This window comes from Pseudophryne corroboree, chromosome 8 (genome assembly GCF_028390025.1).
Source record: "Pseudophryne corroboree isolate aPseCor3 chromosome 8, aPseCor3.hap2, whole genome shotgun sequence".
Classification (NCBI taxonomy): domain Eukaryota; kingdom Metazoa; phylum Chordata; class Amphibia; order Anura; family Myobatrachidae; genus Pseudophryne; species Pseudophryne corroboree.
In genome coordinates, this window is record NC_086451.1 from 159,382,942 (window position 1) to 159,403,679 (window position 20,738).

The following is a 20,738-nucleotide window of genomic DNA, read 5'->3' on the forward strand; positions in this document are numbered from 1 at the left end:
AGGATAGTTTCAATCTGCCTACCTCTGGGTAATGGGCCCAGCATGCTTCCATTGCAGTACTCTGCTGCACATGTAAGTGCAAGAGATCCTAAAGCACTCACTCATCATGGGAAAGTACCAATGTGTTTCTTCGTTGGTTGATGGAAGAAACATCTTAAAAAAACTCTCCAGATTATTGACTTTTTAAAGTTTTTCTAGGAAAAGTTTTAGATGTATGCTTATTAGCCTTTGTCAGTAGACACTTTTTGCGAAGTGTCTCTGTGGCGCAATCGGTTAGTGTGTCCGGCTACTAACCAAAAGGTTGGTGGTTCAATCCCACCCAGGGACGTAATTGACCTTGTTATCAGATTTTGGTGATCTTTAAGTAGACAAGTCAAAATTTCAAACCCCCTGTTATGGTGTAGGGTACCTGGCCTTTTCTGATGTAATCAGAGTTAGATTTGATTCAGTGATTTAATAAAAACAGCTAGGAAGCACAATTTAGCAGTGGGTTGCAGAGAAAAAGAAATATGCTGGCAAAAAAAATCCAATTGAGTGATTAAACAGCTCTTCATTTTCTGGCTTTATTTTTATGCTAACAAATTTGTTCTCTGAAAAGTGTCCACAAAGCCAAGTCTCTGATTAACACCTTTGTAGGGATGGTTTTTCACCTATTACTAAATTAAACTTGCTTCATTGGAAAGGCAGCAAGATGCATCCTCATTTCAATGTCTACTGAAATAATACAGGTTGACACCAGGAAACATTAACGCCACTGCATCCTTGCTGCTTTCTCATGTAGAAGTCTGTTTAATGTGAAAACAAGGTGATATCTAATTAGCACACAGGTAAGGAATTAAGAAAATCTTTATTTAAGGGTGAAGATGTTTCTCACAAAATCGTTGCCCCAATGCATCATTGAAATTCAAGCTGGAAAGATGATTTTAATATATCACTTGTACATTTTGTATTGCTCTTCTGGTGACAATGTAGTTTGTTTTTGTCAATTACCCTTTTAATAATAGGGTAAAGAAAATGAAGTGGATTTTTTAAAGAAAACTATACTGTCAATATACTATTAAAACAAATTAAAATGGTAAAAGTTATTGTACTTTAAGTAAAAATAAAAGAGCAAAAATATCAATCCCAGTTTTGATTACTTAAATTAACAAAAAAAAATGCATATAGCAAAGGATAGTTTCAATCTGCCTACCTCTGGGTTATGGGCCCAGCATGCTTCCATTGCAGTACTCTGCTGCACATGTAAGTGCAAGAGATCCTGAAGCACTCACTCATCATGGGAAAGTACCAATGTGTTTCTTCATTGGTTGATGGAAGAAACATCTTACAAAAACTCTCCAGATTATTGACTTTTTAAAGTTTTTCTAGGAAACGTTCTAGATGTATGCTTATTAGACTTTGTCAGTATATAATTTTTGCAAAGTGTCTCTTTGGCGCAATCGGTTAGTATGTCCGGCTACTAACCAAAAGGTTAGTGGTTCAATCCCAACCAGGGACGTAATTGACCTTGTTTACAGATTTTGGTGATCTTTAAGTAGACAAGTCAAAATTTCAAACCCCCTGTTCTGGTGTAGGGTACCTGGCCTTCTCTGATGTAATCAGAGTTAGATTTGATTCAGTGATTTTATAAAAACAGCTAGGAAGCACAATTTAGCAGTGGGTTGCAGAGAAAAAGAAATATGCTGGCAAAAAAAATCCAATTGAGTGATTAAACAGGTCTTAATTTTCTAGCTTTATTTTTATGCTAACAAATTTGTTCTCTGAAAAGTGTCCACAAAGCCAAGTCTCTGATTAACACCTTTGTAGGGATGGTTTTTAACCTATTACTAAATTAAACTTGCTTCATTGGAAAGGCAGCAAGATGCATCCTCATTTCAATGTCTACTGAAATAATACAGGTTGACACCAGGAAACATTAACGCCACTGCATCCTTGCTGCTTTCTCATGTGGAAGTCTGTTTAATGTGAAAACAAGGTGATATCTAATTAGCACACAGGTAAGGAATTAAGAAAATCTTTATTTAAGGGTGAAAATGTTTCTCACAAAATCGTTGCCCCAATGCATCATTGAAATTCAAGCTGGAAAGATGATTTTAATATATCACTTGTACATTTTGTATTGCTCTTCTGGTGACAATGTAGTTTGTTTTTGTCAATTACCATTTTAATAATAGGGTAAAGAAAATTAAGTGGATTTTTGAAAGAAAACAATACTGTCAATATACTATTAAAACAAATTAAAATGGTAAAAGTTATTGTACTGTAAGTAAAAATAAAAGAGCCAACATATCAATCCCAGTTTTGGATTACTTTAATTAACAAAAAAAAATGCATATAGCAGAGGATAGTTTCAATCTGCCTACCTCTGGGTTATGTGCCCAGCATGCTTCCATTGCTGTACTCTGCTGCACATGTAAGTGCAATAGATCCTGAAGCACTCACTCATCATGGGAAAGTACCAATGTGTTTCTTCGTTGGTGGATGGAAGAAACATCTTACAAAAACTCTCCAGATTATTGACTTTTTAAAGTTTTTCTAGGAAACGTTTTAGATGAATGCTTATTAGCCTTTGTCAGTATGTGCTTTTGCAAAGTGTCTCTGTGGTGCAATCAGTTAGTGTGTACGGCTATAAACCAAAAGGTTGGTGGTTCAATCCCACCCAGGGACGTAATTGACCTTGTTATCAGATTTTGGTGATCTTTAAGTAGACAAGTCAAAATTTCAAACCCCCTCTTATGGTGTAGGGTACCTGGCCTTCTCTGATGTAATCAGAGTTAGATTTGATTCAGTGGGGTATATTTACTAAGATTCGTATTTTTCAGAATCATGTTCAAGTTCAATCACGACTGACATCGACAGTGTAAATCTGCAACTTTTTGAATTGATTACGACTCATTTACTAAGCAGTCGTATTCGTATTTTCCGTATCTTCCGATGTCGATGTCATTCGTGTTTTTTTGCTGCTGAATGCGGCCGCGTTTGCTATTTTGCGGCCGCGTTGTTGCGTTTTTTTTACAACTGCGTCACAAGTCTGTTACGGCAGTGATTTTGAATTTGCGGCCGCGTTTTTACTCCTAAGTTTCGTTTACGTCACGCGGCCGTGATTGGTTGTATTCGTGAAGGAGGAGTGTCTGTGCATGTTACTATAAAAACGCCCCAAACACTCCGCACCTCGTGGGTTTAGCTAGTGGAGAGGAGAGAGGAAGGTGTATTTGGAGTTGGTGAGTTTGGTGGAGTTTTTGGTGGATTTGGAGAGGAGTTTGGTGATTGTTGAGTGCTGTACTGTGTGTGTTAGTAGTCTTGTGATCTTTGTAGTATTGTTTTTTCCCAGTTTGTAAACTTTTTTGTCCTTGTTTTTTTCTTTCAGTCTTTTGTCATTGTTTGTGAGTGAGTGAGCGTGTGTGTTGGCTGTGTGGTGTGTAGTAGGAGTAGTGGAGGAGTGTGTTTTGTGTTTTCATTTTTGTGTGTTTTATGTTGTTTGTCATGTCCGACTCAGAGGTCAGTGTGGTGGCGGAGGTTAGTGAGGTGGAGGCTGGTAGTGAGGTGGAGGCTGGTAGTGAGGTGGAGGCTGGTAGTGAGGTGGAGGGGGGTAGTGAGAGGGAGGAGGTTAGTGAGGAGGAGGAGGAGGGGGTGCCTGTTGCTGGATTTTCCAGTGATAGTGATGGTGTTGTGGCACCGCAGCCACGCACCACTACCAAGACTGGCAGGAATATAAAGTTCAGCTATGCTGAAAACATGGCGTTGGTGCGTGAGCTGATGAAGCACCATCGCCAATTGTTTGGTCAGGATGCTGCCAGGGTGTCCTCCCGCAGGAAGTCTGCCCTGTGGGGGCAAGTCATACTTGCTGTGAATAGTGAGGGTGTGGTGAGGCGGACAGAGGACACGTGCCGCAAGCGTTTCTATGATATTAAGCGGCGTGTCAAGGCCAAGATGGCCAAAGAGTCCAAATCTGCACGGAGAACCGGAGGTGGGCCACCTTTACGTGTAAGCTATCGGGACTGGGAGGAGCCTGTGCGGGCATTGATTCCTGGCGAAGTGGTGTCTGCTACTCATGTCCGGGATTCGGACCGACCCACGCAGGATGGTAAGTTTGTTTTGTAATATTGTTCTTAAAATGTCTGTAAAATTTAGTTAATTTCATTTTTAAAGTTTAAAGGATGATTTTTTTCTCACAAAACAGATTGCATGCCTATGCTCCCTTAAGGTGTGTTTGTGTTTTGAATGTTTTTTTTTCTTTTTTTGTTGCAATTTTTGGCGATAATGCTTGAACATGTGTGTTTGTTTAAAATCCACAAAAGGTTTTTGTTTTTTTAACAAACAGAAAAGCGGGGAAATTTTTAAAACATTACATTTTAAAAATATTTGCAAGTACTCAATCTCTGCAATATCTGAGACCAAAAACTTATTTTAAATAAATTTATTGTGTGCCACATCAAGTACATTTTGATATTCAACTCAAAATCATGAATGTAGGAGCTCTTAAGCTTAAAAATTTGTTTTAAACAAAACCATATAGATGCTTACAGTACATTAATGGTTTTCAGTGGGTCATTTTTCCAAAAACATGGTAATAATGTTGGGGTCACTTTTTCCACAGTCACACAGACCAGCCGCCCAGACAGGCCTCACACAAGTCAGGATGATGCCGGTATTGCAGGTAAGTCTTCACTGTAGTCACATATTCTGAAAACACATAGAAGTACAAAATATTAAGTTTAAATTTTGCACCTAGGTTCTGCTTCTGGAAGCCGACCTCCTGTAAGCCGCCCATCACAGGGCTTGGGCCACTTACCCAGGAGGCCAACTAAGACACGGCGTCTTGGCTCTGATTCCGCACCTCCATCATCCCCACCCAGGCGAAGACTTTCGGCAGTGTCACCCCAGCCACCACTGGCACTATTGTCGAGTTCGCAGAGTGATGAGGCCAGATCACCTCAGTTATCTGGTGAGTAAAAACATAAATTAAACACATAAGCAATAATATACACAGTACACTTAAGATGTTGTTAGTTGGTTTGGAGTTTACATGTTTTCCTCAACAATCAATGTGATGTAACGTCTTCAATTGCTCAAGGTGCTTTAATAAAATTAGATAAGGTCTTAGTGGATGGTCTAGACAACCTATTTGTATGAAAACAACAGATTTGAGGATACATTAAGCACACACACGTTCACATTTTTAAAAAAATATGAATAAAATTAAATGTTGGACCGAAATAAAAAAAACCATTAGAGTGTTCACACATCGCCCCTGTCCAGTATGTAGATGGCTTACTTGCTCCGCTCCTCTGGACTATACAGGTAAGTAGTCTATATCGTGGTGAGGGGAGGGAATCTAACAGTGTAATGGTGTGGAGGGAAGTTAGTTAAGTGAGGAATATGCAAATTTGGCAATGTTTGCGCCTGTGTTGGTTTTTTAAAATATAAAAATTATAAATTGTTAACGTTGAGAAAAACAAGTGCTAATAATGCAAAAATGTAGTATTAGGAATGTATTAATGTGTTGCATTAGCCAGGCCAAATTAAAAAAAATTACAACATTGCATGTTGCCTACCCCATACAGAGCACAACTTGATGTCCGCCGAGGACCAGCAGGGACCAGAACAAGAGCCATCCTTCACACTGCAACTTACAGCTGTTGATCCAAGCATGCCAATACAGTTGCAGGATATACCCCAACCATCCATCAGTCCCCAACTGGCACAAGCTCCGCCCCCAAGCCAAATTCCTGGCGATTTTTGGGCCAGTTGGACAAGCCAACAGGCCCAAAGCAATGCCACCCTGACCCAACATACACAACACCTTGCCAGTCTGCCCCATCATCTACCGCGTATTAGTCGCAACTCGGGCAGACTGATAGTACAAGTAGGGAGAATGGCTACCTCAATGGAGCAAATTAGGGCTGAAAACAGCCAAATGAATGCACATTTATCCCGCATTATAGATGAGCAACAGCGACATCAGCAGGCACTCGTTCAGATCATTCAACACAATCAAGTGGTGAATGAGGCCTTATCCAGGATTGTAGCCAGCCACACTGCTACAAACACTCAGCTGATTGCCAGTTTAAATAATTTGAGCAGCAATATTGCTATGATGGGAGCTCAGCAAGTTACCTCCAGCTCGGGGACCACGACCCCTGTTCAAACGCCAGTAACCTCCCCTGTCCGGCGTTCCTCAAGAGCACGTGCCAGTGAGCCAGCACCCAGCACACACAAGCGAAAAAAATAACACCAATCTTTTTGTGCAAATAAATACAAAAAATTGTTAAAAAAAAACATTCCTGTGTCCGTCTCCAAAATTTTTTAAGCTGGTCTGTATGTATGTAGTTATGTTTTTCAAGGGTAATGACTGTAAATGTTTTGTTAGCATCAACTAAGCACAATGGACACACCACTATAAACAACAAACAGTAAGTAACAGAACACACAATAGAAAGTAGAGCAAAGTGTTTAGTGAAGGATAATTACAGCATAATAAAACTTACCTGTAAAATATCGCAGGATCACTTCTTGACGTACCTGCCTCCCTACAATTGTACTCACACTGTCACCAGATGTATCTAACTCCTCTGCTTGCTGACTGCTTTCTCCCTCACCATGTGCCAGATGTTGACTTAAACACAGATTATGGAGAAAACAGCAGCAGAACACAATCCGAGTCACCTTTGAGGGACTATACAACAAAAGGCCACCAGATTTATCCAGACACCGAAAACGTGACTTCAGCACCCCAAAACATCTTTCTATCACATTCCGCGTAGCCTTATGTGCATGATTATAACTGTGTTCAGCAGGAGAATCAGGTTGGGACAATGGAGTAAGGAGCCAAGAGTAGCAGCCGTAACCCCCATCACCTGAAAAACATATATAGTCAACATTAGGACATATGTTAGATTATTCTATCACCTCCTCCAAAATCTAGGCTGTGGTTAAAAGACATACACACATAACATTTTCAACATACCCAACAGCCAGCCATCAGGCATTTGTCCCTCCTCAAATTTATCGAAGAGCGATGACTGACTGAGGATGAAGGAGTCATGGCAGGCACCAGGGTAACCTGCAACAACACTCATAATTTTTAAATTTGCATCACAGACCACCTGGACATTAGTTGATTGATCCATATGCCTATTAGTATATATATACTGGCGGCCCTTAGGTGATCTCAGCTGAACGTGTGTGCAATCTATGGCCCCCAGCACATTGGGCATGCCTGCAAGCTCATAGAAAGCTACCCTGACAGCACTCCACTCCGACTCCTCAGTAGGGAAGCAGATTGAGGCTTTAATGTGTGGCTCCAACACATCCAAAACCTGAGTGGACATTAAATAAGCTAAGGTGAGTGTCATGTTAGGTATTCTCTACAATACTGTGGTGTTTCAACTTACACAAGCAACACTTAGCCATAACCGCATATGTATTTTTAGACTCACCTGCATCAAAAATCTTGAAAAGGTGGGCTGTGAGATCCCAATGACGTCGCCTGCCACAGCCTGGAAGCTCCCAGTAGCCATAAAGTGTAACACAGCCAGGAGTTTGTGTAGGCCTGAGACAGAGCGAGAGCGTGCTGTCTCAGGGTCTATGCCCAGTTTGACAAGGTCATACAGGTGGAAAATGTTGTTTCTATTTAGGCGGAACATCTGTATGACCCTATCATCGGACAATGCATTTAAGTTTAAACGCCCTCTAAAAAAACGAGGCTGGCGCAGCCTCCGCGGTACCTGGACAACCTGTTGGCCATGTTCACTTACCTGGTCCTGATTCCTGGAAGCCTCATGGAGCAGTCTAACGTATCCCACAGCCAACAAAAAACCATTGCCACACACTACAGCCGCCATTTCAGAGTGAGAGTAGTTCAGAATGTGCCTGAAACACTTTTATAGGCCCAAAAAAACAGGTGTGAGTAATGGATAATTAAGTTCACATGTAAACGCGGTTTTCAAAGGCTGGCGCGTTTTTTTTTAGGAAAAAAATGCGAATCGTAATTTTTCGCGGCCGCGAAATCATTTTCGCGGCAGCAAATGCAATTACGAATGGTTAATAAATGACCGAGATTCATATCTAAACAGGCGTAATTTGACCGATGGTGTATTCATTCGTAATTTTGAACTTGGACTAGCAAAAAAATACGAATGACCTCATCACTGCCGTGATTAGTGTTTAGTAAATGACCGAGATGACACTTTGAAGAAAAAACGCCATCTCGGTCAAAATCGGGAGCTTAGTAAATATACCCCAGTGATTTTATAAAAACAGCTAGGAAGCACAATTTAGCAGTGGGTTGCAGAGAAAAAGAAATATGCTGGCAAAAAAATCCAATTGAGTGATTAAACAGCTCTTCATTTTCTGGCTTTATTTTTATGCTAACAAATTTGTTCTCTGAAAAGTGTCCACAAAGCCAAGTCTCTGATTAACACCTTTGTAGGGATGGTTTTTCACCTATTACTAAATTAAATTTGCTTCATTGGAAAGGCAGCAAGATGCATCCTCATTTCAATGTCTACTGAAATAATACGGGTTGACACCAGGAAACATTAACGCCACTGCATCCTTGCTGCTTTCTCATGTGGAAGTCTGTTTAATGTGAAAACAAGGTGATATCTAATTAGCACACAGGTAAGGAATTAAGAAAATCTTTATTTAAGGGTGAAGATGTTTCTCACAAAATCGTTGCCCCAATGCATCATTGAAATTCAAGCTGGAAAGATGATTTTAATATATCACTTGTACATTTTGTATTGCTCTTCTGGTGACAATGTAGTTTGTTTTTGTCAATTACCCTTTTAATAATAGGGTAAAGAAAATGAAGTGGATTTAAACAAATTAAAATGGTAAAAGTTATTGTACTTCAAGTAAAAATAAAAGAGCAAAAATATCAATCCCAGTTTTGATTACTTAAATTAACAAAAAAAATGCATATAGCAAAGGATAGTTTCAATCTGCCTACCTCTGGGTTATGGGCCCAGCATGCTTCCATTGCAGTACTCTGCTGCACATGTAAGTGCAAGAGATCCTGAAGCACTCACTCATCATGGGAAAGTACCAATGTGTTTCTTCGTTGGTTGATGGAAGAAACATTTTACAAAAACTCTCCAGATTATTGACTTTTTAAAGTTTTTCTAGGAAACGTTCTAGATGTATGCTTATTAGCCTTTGTCAGTAGGGACTTTTCGTGAAGTATCTCTGTGGCGCAATGGGTTAGTGTGTCTGGCTACTAACCAAAAGGTTGGTGGTTCAATCCCACCCAGGGACGTAATTGACTTTGTGATCAGATTTTGGTGATCTTTAAGTAGACAAGTCAAAATTTCAAACCCCCTGTTATGGTGTAGGGTACTTGGCCTTTTCTGATGTAATCAGAGTTAGATTTGATTCAGTGATTTAATAAAAACAGCTAGGAAGCACAATTTAGCAGTGGGTTGCAGAGAAAAAGAAATATGCTGGCAAAAAAAATCCAATTGAGTGATTAAACAGCTCTTCATTTTCTGGCTTTATTTTTATGCTAACAAATTTGTTCTCTGAAAAGTGTCCACAAAGCCAAGTCTCTGATTAACACCTTTGTAGGGATGGTTTTTCACCTATTACTAAATTAAACTTGCTTCATTGGAAAGGCAGCAAGATGCATCCTCATTTCAATGTCTACTGAAATAATACAGGTTGACACCAGGAAACATTAACGCCACTGCATCCTTGCTGCTTTCTCATGTAGAAGTCTGTTTAATGTGAAAACAAGGTGATATCTAATTAGCACACAGGTAAGGAATTAAGAAAATCTTTATTTAAGGGTGAAGATGTTTCTCACAAAATCGTTGACCCAATGCATCATTGAAATTCAAGCTGGAAAGATGATTTTAATATATCACTTGTACATTTTGTATTGCTCTTCTGGTGACAATGTAGTTTGTTTTTGTCAATTACCCTTTTAATAATAGGGTAAAGAAAATTAAGTGGATTTTTTAAAGAAAACTATACTGTCAATATACTATTAAAACAAATTAAAATGGTAAAAGTTATTGTACTTTAAGTAAAAATAAAAGAGCAAAAATATCAATCCCAGTTTTGATTACTTAAATTAACAAAAAAAAAATGCTTATAGCAAAGGATAGTTTCAATCTGCCTACCTCTGGGTTATGGGCCCAGTATGCTTCCATTGCAGTACTCTGCTGCACATGTAAGTGCAAGAGATCCTGAAGCACTCACTCATCATGGGAAAGTACCAATGTGTTTCTTCTTTGGTTGATGGAAGAAACATCTTACAAAAACTCTCCAGATTATTGACTTTTTAAAGTTTTTCTAGGAAACGTTTTAGATGAATGCTTATTAGCCTTTGTCAGTATGGACTTTTGCAAAGTGTCTCTGTGGCGCAATCAGTTAGTGTGTATGGCTATTAACCAAAAGGTTGGTGGTTCGATCCCACCCAGGGACGTAATTGACCTTGTTATCAGATTTTGGTGATCTTTAAGTAGACAAGTCAAAATATCAAACCCCCTCTTATGGTGTAGGGTACCTGGCCTTCTCTGATGTAATCAGAGTTAGATTTGATTCAGTGATTTTATAAAAACAGCTAGGAAGCACAATTTAGCAGTGGGTTGCAGAGAAAAAGAAATATGCTGGCAAAAAAATCCAATTGAGTGATTAAACAGCTCTTCATTTTCTGGCTTTATTTTTATGCTAACAAATTTGTTCTCTGAAAAGTGTCCACAAAGCCAAGTCTCTGATTAACACCTTTGTAAGGATGGTTTTTCACCTATTACTAAATTAAACTTGCTTCATTGGAAAGGCAGCAAGATGCATCCTCATTTCAATGTCTACTGAAATAATACAGGTTGACACCAGGAAACATTAACGCCACTGCATCCTTGCTGCTTTCTCATGTGGAAGTCTGTTTAATGTGAAAACAAGGTGATATCTAATTAGCACACAGGTAAGGAATTAAGAAAATCTTTATTTAAGGGTGAAAATGTTTCTCACAAAATCGTTGCCCCAATGCATCATTGAAATTCAAGCTGGAAAGATGATTTTAATATATCACTTGTACATTTTGTATTGCTCTTCTGGTGACAATGTAGTTTGTTTTTGTCAATTACCATTTTAATAATAGGGTAAAGAAAATTAAGTGGATTTTTAAAAGAAAACAATACTTTCAATATACTATTAAAACAAATTAAAATGGTAAAAGTTATTGTACTTTAATGAAAAATAAAAGAGCAAAAATATCAATCCCAGTTTTGGATTACTTTAATTAACAAAAAAAAATGCATATAGCAGAGGATAGTTTTAATCTGCCTACCTCTGGGTTATTGGCCCAGCATGCTTCCATTGCAGTACTCTGCTGCACATGTAAGTGCAAGAGATCCTGAAGCACTCACTCATCATGGGAAAGTACCAATGTGTTTCTTCGTTGGTGGATGGAAGAAACATCTTACAAAAACTCTCCAGATTATTGACTTTTTAAAGTTTTTCTAGGAAATGTTTTAGATGAATGCTTATTAGCCTTTGTCAGTATGTACTTTCGCAGAGTGTCTCTGTGGTGCAATCAGTTAGTGTGTACGGCTATAAACCAGAAGGTTGGTGGTTCAATCCCACCCAGGGATGTAATTGACCTTGTGATCAGATTTTGGTGATATTTAAGTAGACAAGTCAAAATTTCAAATCCCCTCTTATGGTGTAGGGTACCTGGCCTTCTCTGATGTAATCAGAGTTAGATTTGATTCAGTGATTTTATAAAAACAGCTAGGAAGCACAATTTAGCAGTGGGTTGCAGAGAAAAAGAAATATGCTGGCAAAAAAATCCAATTGAGTGATTAAACAGCTCTTCATTTTCTTGCTTTATTTTTATGCTAACAAATTTGTTCTCTGAAAAGTGTCCACAAAGCCAAGTCTCTGATGAACACCTTTGTAAGGATGGTTTTTCACCTATTACTAAATTAAACTTGCTTCATTGGAAAGGCAGCAAGATGCATCCTCATTTCAATGTCTACTGAAATAATACAGGTTGACACCAGGAAACATTAACGCCAATGCATCCTTGCTGCTTTCTCATGTGGAAGTCTGTTTAATGTGAAAACAAGGTGATATCTAATTAGCACACAGGTAAGGAATTAAGAAAATCTTTATTTAAGGGTGAAGATGTTTCTCACAAAATCGTTGCCCCAATGCATCATTGAAATTCAAGCTGGAAAGATGATTTTAATATATCACTTGTACATTTTGTATTGCTCTTCTGGTGACAATGTAGTTTGTTTTTGTCAATTACCATTTTAATAATAGGGTAAAGAAAATTAAGTGGATTTTTGAAAGAAAACAATACTGTCAATATACTATTAAAACAAATTAAAATGGTAAAAGTTATTGTACTTTAAGTAAACATAAAATAGCTAACATATCAATCCCAGTTTTGGATTACTTTAATTAACAAAAAAAATGCATATAGCAGAGGATAGTTTCAATCTGCCTACCTCTGGGTAATGGGCCCAGCATGCTTCCATTGCAGTACTCTGCTGCACATGTAAGTGCAAGAGATCCTGAAGCACTCATCTCATAATGGGAAAGTACCAATGTGTTTCTTCGTTGGTTGAGTTAAGAAAATTCTTACAAAAACTCTCCAGATTATTGACTTTTTAAAGTTTTTCTAGGAAACGTTCTAGATGAATGCTTATTAGCCTTTGTCAGTATGTACTTTTTGCAAAGTGTCTCTGTGGCGCAATCGGTTAGTGTGTCTGGCTACTAACCAAAAGGTTGGTGGTTCAATCCCACCCAGGGACATAATTGACCTTGTGATCAGGTTTTGGTGATATTTAAGTAGACAAGTCAAAATTTCAAACCCCCTCTTATGGTGTAGGGTACCTGGCCTTCTCTGATGTAATCAGAGTTAGATTTGATTCAGTGATTTTATAAAAAACAGCTAGGAAGCACAATTTAGCAATGGGTTGCAGAGAAAAAAAATATGCTGGCAGAAAAATCCAATTGAGTGATTAAACAGCTCTTCATTTTCTGCCTTTATTTTTATGCTAACAAATTTGTTCTCTAAAAAGTATCCACAAAGCCAAGTCTCTGATTAACACCTTTGTAGGGATGGTTTTTCACCTATAACTAAATTAAACTTGCTTCATTGGAAAGGCAGCAAGATGCATCCTCATTTCAATGTCTACTGAAATAATACAGGTTGACACCAGGAAACATTAACGCCACTGCATCCTTGCTGCTTTCTCATGTAGAAGTCTGTTTAATGTGAAAACAAGGTGATATCTAATTAGCACACAGGTAAGGAATTAAGAAAATCTTTATTTAAGGGTGAAGATGTTTCTCACAAAATCGTTGCCCCAATGCATCATTGAAATTCAAGCTGGAAAGATGATTTTAATATATCACTTGTACATTTTGTATTGCTCTTCTGGTGACAATGTAGTTTGTTTTTGTCAATTACCCTTTTAATAATAGGGTAAAGAAAATTAAGTGGATTTTTTAAAGAAAACTATACTGTCAATATACTATTAAAACAAATTAAAATGGTAAAAGTTATTGTACTTTAAGTAAAAATAAAAGAGCAAAAATATCAATCCCAGTTTTGATTACTTAAATTAACAAAAAAAATGCATATAGCAAAGGATAGTTTCAATCTGCCTACCTCTGGGTTATGGGCCCAGCATGCTTCCATTGCAGTACTCTGCTGCACATGTAAGTGCAAGAGATCCTGAAGCACTCACTCATCATGGGAAAGTACCAATGTGTTTCTTCGTTGGTTGATGGAAGAAACATCTTACAAAAACTCTCCAGCTTATTAACTTTTTAAAGTTTTTCTAGGAAACGTTCTAGATGTATGCTTATTAGCCTTTGTCAGTATATACTTTTTGCAAAGTGTCTCTGTGGCGCAATCGGGTAGTGTGTCTGGCTACTAACCAAAAGGTTGGTGGTTCAATCCCACCCAGGGAAGTAATTGAACTTGTTATCAGATTTTGGTGATCTTTAAGTAGACAAGTCAAAATTTCAAACCCCCTCTTATGGTGTAGGGTACCTGGCCTTCTCTGATGTAATCAGAGTTAGATTTGATTCAGTGATTTTATAAAAACAGCTAGGAAGCACAATTTAGCAGTGGGTTGCAGAGAAAAAGAAATATGCTGGCAAAAAAAATCCAATTGAGTGATTAAACAGCTCTTCATTTTCTGGCTTTATTTTTATGCTAACAAATTTGTTCTCTGAAAAGTGTCCACAAAGCCAAGTCTCTGATTAACACCTTTGTAGGGATGGTTTTTCACCTATTACTAAATTAAACTTGCTTCATTGGAAAGGCAGCAAGATGCATCCTCATTTCAATGTCTACTGAAATAATACAGGTTGACACCAGGAAACATTAACGCCACTGCATCCTTGCTGCTTTCTCATGTAGAAGTCTGTTTAATGTGAAAACAAGGTGATATCTAATTAGCACACAGGTAAGGAATTAAGAAAATCTTTATTTAAGGGTGAAGATGTTTCTCACAAAATCGTTGCCCCAATGCATCATTGAAATTCAAGCTGGAAAGATGATTTTAATATATCACTTGTACATTTTGTATTGCTCTTCTGGTGACAATGTAGTTTGTTTTTGTCAATTACCCTTTTAATAATAGGGTAAAGAAAATTAAGTGGATTTTTTAAAAAATAATTATACTGTCAATATACTATTAAAACAAATTAAAATGGTAAAAGTTATTGTACTTTAAGTAAAAATAAAAGAGCAAAAATATCAATCCCAGTTTTGATTACTTAAATTAACAAAAAAAAATGCATATAGCAAAGGATAGTTTCAATATGCCTACCTCTGGGTTATGGGCCCAGCATGCTTCCATTGCAGTACTCTGCTGCACATGTAAGTGCAAGAGATCCTGAAGCACTCACTCATCATGGGAAAGTACCAATGTGTTTCTTCGTTGGTTGATGGAAGAAACATCTTACAAAAACTCTCCAGATTATTGACTTTTTAAAGTTTTTCTAGGAAACGTTCTAGATGTATGCTTATTAGCCTTTGTCAGTACTTACTTTTTACAAAGTGTCTCTGTGGCGCAATCGGTTAGTGTGTCTGGCTACTAACCAAAAGGTTGGTGGTTCAATCCCACCCAGGGACGTAATTGACCTTGTTATCAGATTTTGGTGATCTTTAAGTAGACAAGTCAAAATTTCAAACCCCCTGTTATGGTGTAGGGTACCTGGCCTTCTCTGATGTAATCAGAGTTAGATTTGATTCAGTGATTTTATAAAAACAGCTAGGAAGTACAATTTAGCAGTGGGTTGCAGAGAAAAAGAAATATGCTGGAAAAAAAATCCAATTGAGTGATTAAACAGCTCTTCATTTTCTGGCTTTATTTTTATGCTAACAAATTTGTTCTCTGAAAAGTGTCCACAAAGCCAAGTCTCTGATTAACACCTTTGTAGGTATGGTTTTTCACCTATTACTAAATTAAACTTGCTTCATTGGAAAGGCAGCAAGATGCATCCTCATTTCAATTTCTACTGAAATAATACAGGTTGACACCAGGAAACATTAACGCCACTGCATCCTTGCTGCTTTCTCATGTGGAAGTCTGTTTAATGTGAAAACAAGGTGATATCTAATTAGCACACAGGTAAGGAATTAAGAAAATCTTTATTTAAGGGTGAAGATGTTTCTCACAAAATCGTTGCCCCAATGCATCATTGAAATTCAAGCTGGAAAGATGATTTTAATATATCACTTGTACATTTTGTATTGCTCTTCTGGTGACAATGTAGTTTGTTTTTGTCAATTACCATTTTAATAATAGGGTAAAGAAAATTAAGTGGATTTTTGAAAGAAAACAATACTGTCAATATACTATTAAAACAAATTAAAATGGTAAAAGTTATTGTACTTTAAGTAAACATAAAATAGCTAACATATCAATCCCAGTTTTGGATTACTTTAATTAACAAAAAAAATGCATATAGCAGAGGATAGTTTCAATCTGCCTACCTCTGGGTAATGGGCCCAGCATGCTTCCATTGCAGTACTCTGCTGCACATGTAAGTGCAAGAGATCCTGAAGCACTCACTCATCATGGGAAAGTACCAATTTGTTTCTTCGTTGGTTGATTTAAGAAAATTCTTACAAAAACTCTCCAGATTATTGACTTTTTAAAGTTTTTCTAGGAAATGTTCTAGATGAATGCTTATTAGCCTTTGTCAGTATGTACTTTTTGCAAAGTGTCACTGTGGCGCAATCGGTTAGTGTGTCCGGCTACTAACCAAAAGGTTGGTGGTTCAATCCCACCCAGGGACATAATTGACCTTGTGATCAGGTTTTGGTGATATTTAAGTAGACAAGTCAAAATTTCAAACCCCCTCTTATGGTGTAGGGTACCTGGCCTTCTCTGATGTAATCAGAGTTAGATTTGATTCAGTGATTTTATAAAAAAACAGCTAGGAAGCACAATTTAGCAATGGGTTGCAGAGAAAAAAAATATGCTGGCAGAAAAATCCAATTGAGTGATTAAACAGCTCTTCATTTTCTGCCTTTATTTTTATGCTAACAAATTTGTTCTCTAAAAAGTGTCCACAAAGCCAAGTCTCTGATTAACACCTTTGTAGGGATGGTTTTTCACCTATAACTAAATTAAACTTGCTTCATTGGAAAGGCAGCAAGATGCATCCTCATTTCAATGTCTACTGAAATAATACAGGTTGACACCAGGAAACATTAACGCCACTGCATCCTTGCTGCTTTCTCATGTAGAAGTCTGTTTAATGTAAAAACAAGGTGATATCTAATTAGCACACAGGTAAGGAATTAAGAAAATCTTTATTTAAGGGTGAAGATGTTTCTCACAAAATCGTTGCCCCAATGCATCATTGAAATTCAAGCTGGAAAGATGATTTTAATATATCACTTGTACATTTTGTATTGCTCTTCTGGTGACAATGTAGTTTGTTTTTGTCAATTACCCTTTTAATAATAGGGTAAAGAAAATTAAGTGGATTTTTTAAAAGAAAACTATACTGTCAATATACTATTAAAACAAATTAAAATGGTAAAAGTTATTGTACTTTACGTAAAAATAAAAGAGCAAAAATATCAATCCCAGTTTTGATTACTTAAATTAACAAAAAAAAAATGCATATAGCAAAGGATAGTTTCAATCTGCCTACCTCTGGGTTATGGGCCCAGCATGCTTCCATTGCAGTACTCTGCTGCACATGTAAGTGCAAGAGATCCTGAAGCACTCACTCATCATGGGAAAGTACCAATGTGTTTCTTCGTTGGTTGATGGAAGAAACATCTTACAAAAACTCTCCAGATTATTGACTTTTTAAAGCTTTTCTAGGAAACATTCTAGATGTATGCTTATTAGCCTTTGTCAGTATATACTTTTCGCAAAGTGTCTCTGTGGCGCAATCGGTTAGTGTGTCCAGCTACTAACCAAAAGGTTGGTGGTTCAAGCCCACCCAGGGACGTAATTGACCTTGTTATCAAATTTTGGTGATCTTTAAGTAGACAAGTCAAAATTTCAAACCCCGTGTTATGGTGTAGGGTACCTGGCCTTTTCTGATGTAATCAGAGTTAGATTTGATTCAGTGATTTAATAAAAACAGCTCTGAAGCACAATTTAGCAGTGGGTTGCAGAGAAAAAGAAATATGCTGGCAAAAAAAATCCAATTGAGTGATTAAACAGCTCTTCATTTTCTGGCTTTATTTTTATGCTAACAAATTTGTTCTCTGAAAAGTGTCCACAAAGCCAAGTCTCTGATTAACACCTTTGTAGGGATGGTTTTTCACCTATTACTAAATTAAACTTGCTTCATTGGAAAGGCAGCAAGATGCATCTTCATTTCAATGTCTACTGAAATAATACAGGTTGACACCAGGAAACATTACCGCCACTGCATCCTTGCTGCTTTCTCATGTAGAAGTCTGTTTAATGTGAAAACAAGGTGATATCTAATTAGCACACAGGTAAGGAATTAAGAAAATCTTTATTTAAGGGTGAAGATGTTTCTCACAAAATCGTTGCCCCAATGCATCATTGAAATTCAAGCTGGAAAGATGATTTTAATATATCACTTGTACATTTTGTATTGCTCTTCTGGTGACAATGTAGTTTGTTTTTGTCAATTACCATTTTAATAATAGGGTAAAGAAAATTAAGTGGATTTTTGAAAGAAAACAATACTGTCAATATACTATTAAAACAAATTAAAATGGTAAAAGTTATTGTACTTTAAGTAAAAATAAAAGAGCAAAAATATCAATCCCAGTTTTGATTACTTAAATTAACAAAAAAAATGCATATAGCAAAGGATAGTTTCAATCTGCCTACCTCTGGGTTATGGGCCCAGCATGCTTCCATTGCAGTACTCTGCTGCACATGTAAAGTGCAAGAGATCCTGAAGCACTCACTCATCATAGGAAAGTACCAATGTGTTTCTTCGTTGGTTGATGGAAGAAACATCTTACAAAAACTCTCCAGATTATTGACTTTTTAAAGTTTTTCTAGGAAACGTTCTAGATGTATGCTTATTAGCCTTTGTCAGTACGTACTTTTTACAAAGTGTCTCTGTGGCGCAATCGGTTAGTGTGTCTGGTTGGTGGTTCAATCCCACCCAGGGACGTAATTGACCTTGTTATCAGATTTTGGTGATCTTTAAGTAGACAAGTCAAAATTTCAAACCCCCTGTTATGGTGTAGGGTACCTGGCCTTTTCTGATGTAATCAGAGTTAGATTTGATTCAGTGATTTAATAAAAACAGCTCTGAAGCACAATTTAGCAGTGGGTTGCAGAGAAAAAGAAATATGCTGGCAAAAAAAATCCAATTGAGTGATTAAACAGCTCTTCATTTTCTGGCTTTATTTTTATGCTAACAAATTTGTTCTCTGTAAAGTGTCCACAAAGCCAAGTCTCTGATTCACACCTTTGTAGGGATGGTTTTTCACCTATTACTAAATTAAACTTGCTTCATTGGAAAGGCAGCAAGATGCATCTTCATTTCAATGTCTACTGAAATAATACAGGTTGACACCAGGAAACATTACCGCCACTGCATCCTTGCTGCTTTCTCATGTAGAAGTCTGTTTAATGTGAAAACAAGGTGATATCTAATTAGCACACAGGTAAGGAATTAAGAAAATCTTTATTTAAGGGTGAAGATGTTTCTCACAAAATCGTTGCCCCAATGCATCATTGAAATTCAAGCTGGAAAGATGATTTTAATATATCACTTGTACATTTTGTATTGCTCTTCTGGTGACAATGTAGTTTGTTTTTGTCAATTACCATTTTAATAATAGGGTAAAGAAAATTAAGTGGATTTTTGAAAGAAAACAATACTGTCAATATACTATTAAAACAAATTAAAATGGTAAAAGTTATTGTACTTTAAGTAAAAATAAAAGAGCAAAAATATCAATCCCAGTTTTGGATTACTTTAATTAACAAAAAAAAATGCATATAGCAGAGGATAGTTTCAATCTGCTTACCTCTGGGTTATGTGCCCAGCATGCTTCCATTGCTGTACTCTGCTGCACATGTAAGTGCAGTAGATCCTGAAGCACTCACTCATCATGGGAAAGTACCAATGTGTTTCTTCGTTGGTTGATGGAAGAAACATCTTACAAAAACTCTCCAGATTATTGACTTTTTAAAGTTTTTCTAGGAAACGTTTTAGATGAATGCTTATTAGCCTTTGTCAGTATGGACTTTTGCAAAGTGTCTCTGTGGCGCAATCAGTTAGTGTGTATGGCTATTAACCAAAAGGTTGGTGGTTCAATCCCACCCAGGGACGTAATTGACCTTGTTATCAGATTTTGGTGATCTTTAAGTAGACAAGTCAAAATTTCAAACCCCCTCTTATGGTGTAGGGTACCTGGCCTTCTCTGATGTAATCAGAGTTAGATTTGATTCAGTGATTTTATAAAAACAGCTAGGAAGCACAATTTAGCAGTGGGTTGCAGAGAAAAAGAAATATGCTGGCAAAAAAATCCAATTGAGTGATTAAGCCATTTTCTAGCTTTATTTTTATGCTAACAAATTTGTTCTCTGAAAAGTGTCCACAAAGCCAAGTCTCTGATTAACACCTTTGTAAGGATGGTTTTTCACCTATTACTAAATTAAACTTGCTTCATTGGAAAGGAAGCAAGATGCATCCTCATTTCAATGTCTACTGAAATAATACAGGTTGACACCAGGAAACATTATCGCCACTGCATCCTTGCTGCTTTCTCATGTGGAAGTCTGTTTAATGTGAAAACAAGGTGATATCTAATTAGCACACAGGAAAGGAATTAAGAAAATCTTTATTTAAGGGTGAAGATGTTTCTCACAAAATCGTTGCCCCAATGCATCATTGAAATTCAAGCTGGAAAGATGATTTTAATATATCACTTGTACATTTTGTATTGCTCTTCTTGTGACAATGTAGTTTGTTTTTGTCAATTACCATTTTAATAATAGGGTAAAGAAAATTAAGTGGATTTTTGAAAGAAAATAATACTTTCAATATACTATTAAAACAAATTAAAATGGTAAAAGTTATTGTACTTTAATGAAAAATAAAAGAGCAAAAATATCAATCCCAGTTTTGGATTACTTTAATTAACAAAAAAATATGCATATAGCAGAGGATAGTTTTAATCTGCCTACCTCTGGGTTATGGGCCCAGCATGCTTCCATTGCAGTACTTTGCTGCACATGTAAGTGCAAGAGATCCTGAAGCACTCACTCATCATGGGAAAGTACCAATGTGTTTCT

At 37.0% G+C, this 20,738-nt stretch overlaps 1 long non-coding RNA gene and 3 other non-coding genes across 4 annotated transcripts; all 4 read left to right on the forward strand.

Moving 5' to 3' along the window:
- Positions 1-254: 254 nt before the first annotated feature.
- Positions 255-328, forward strand: TRNAS-ACU (transfer RNA serine (anticodon ACU)). Its single transcript has one exon. It is a non-coding gene; the product is annotated as a tRNA-Ser (tRNA).
- Positions 329-4,594: 4,266 nt separating this feature from the next.
- LOC134947580 (uncharacterized) lies at positions 4,595-5,648 on the forward strand. The gene is made up of 3 exons (XR_010182635.1): positions 4,595-4,657; positions 4,733-4,945; positions 5,565-5,648. It is a non-coding gene; the product is annotated as an uncharacterized LOC134947580 (long non-coding RNA).
- A 7,046-nt stretch (positions 5,649-12,694) lies between these two features.
- On the forward strand, positions 12,695-12,768 carry TRNAS-ACU (transfer RNA serine (anticodon ACU)). Its single transcript has one exon. It is a non-coding gene; the product is annotated as a tRNA-Ser (tRNA).
- Positions 12,769-15,033: 2,265 nt separating this feature from the next.
- Positions 15,034-15,107, forward strand: TRNAS-ACU (transfer RNA serine (anticodon ACU)). The gene has a single exon. It is a non-coding gene; the product is annotated as a tRNA-Ser (tRNA).
- Positions 15,108-20,738: the final 5,631 nt, after the last annotated feature.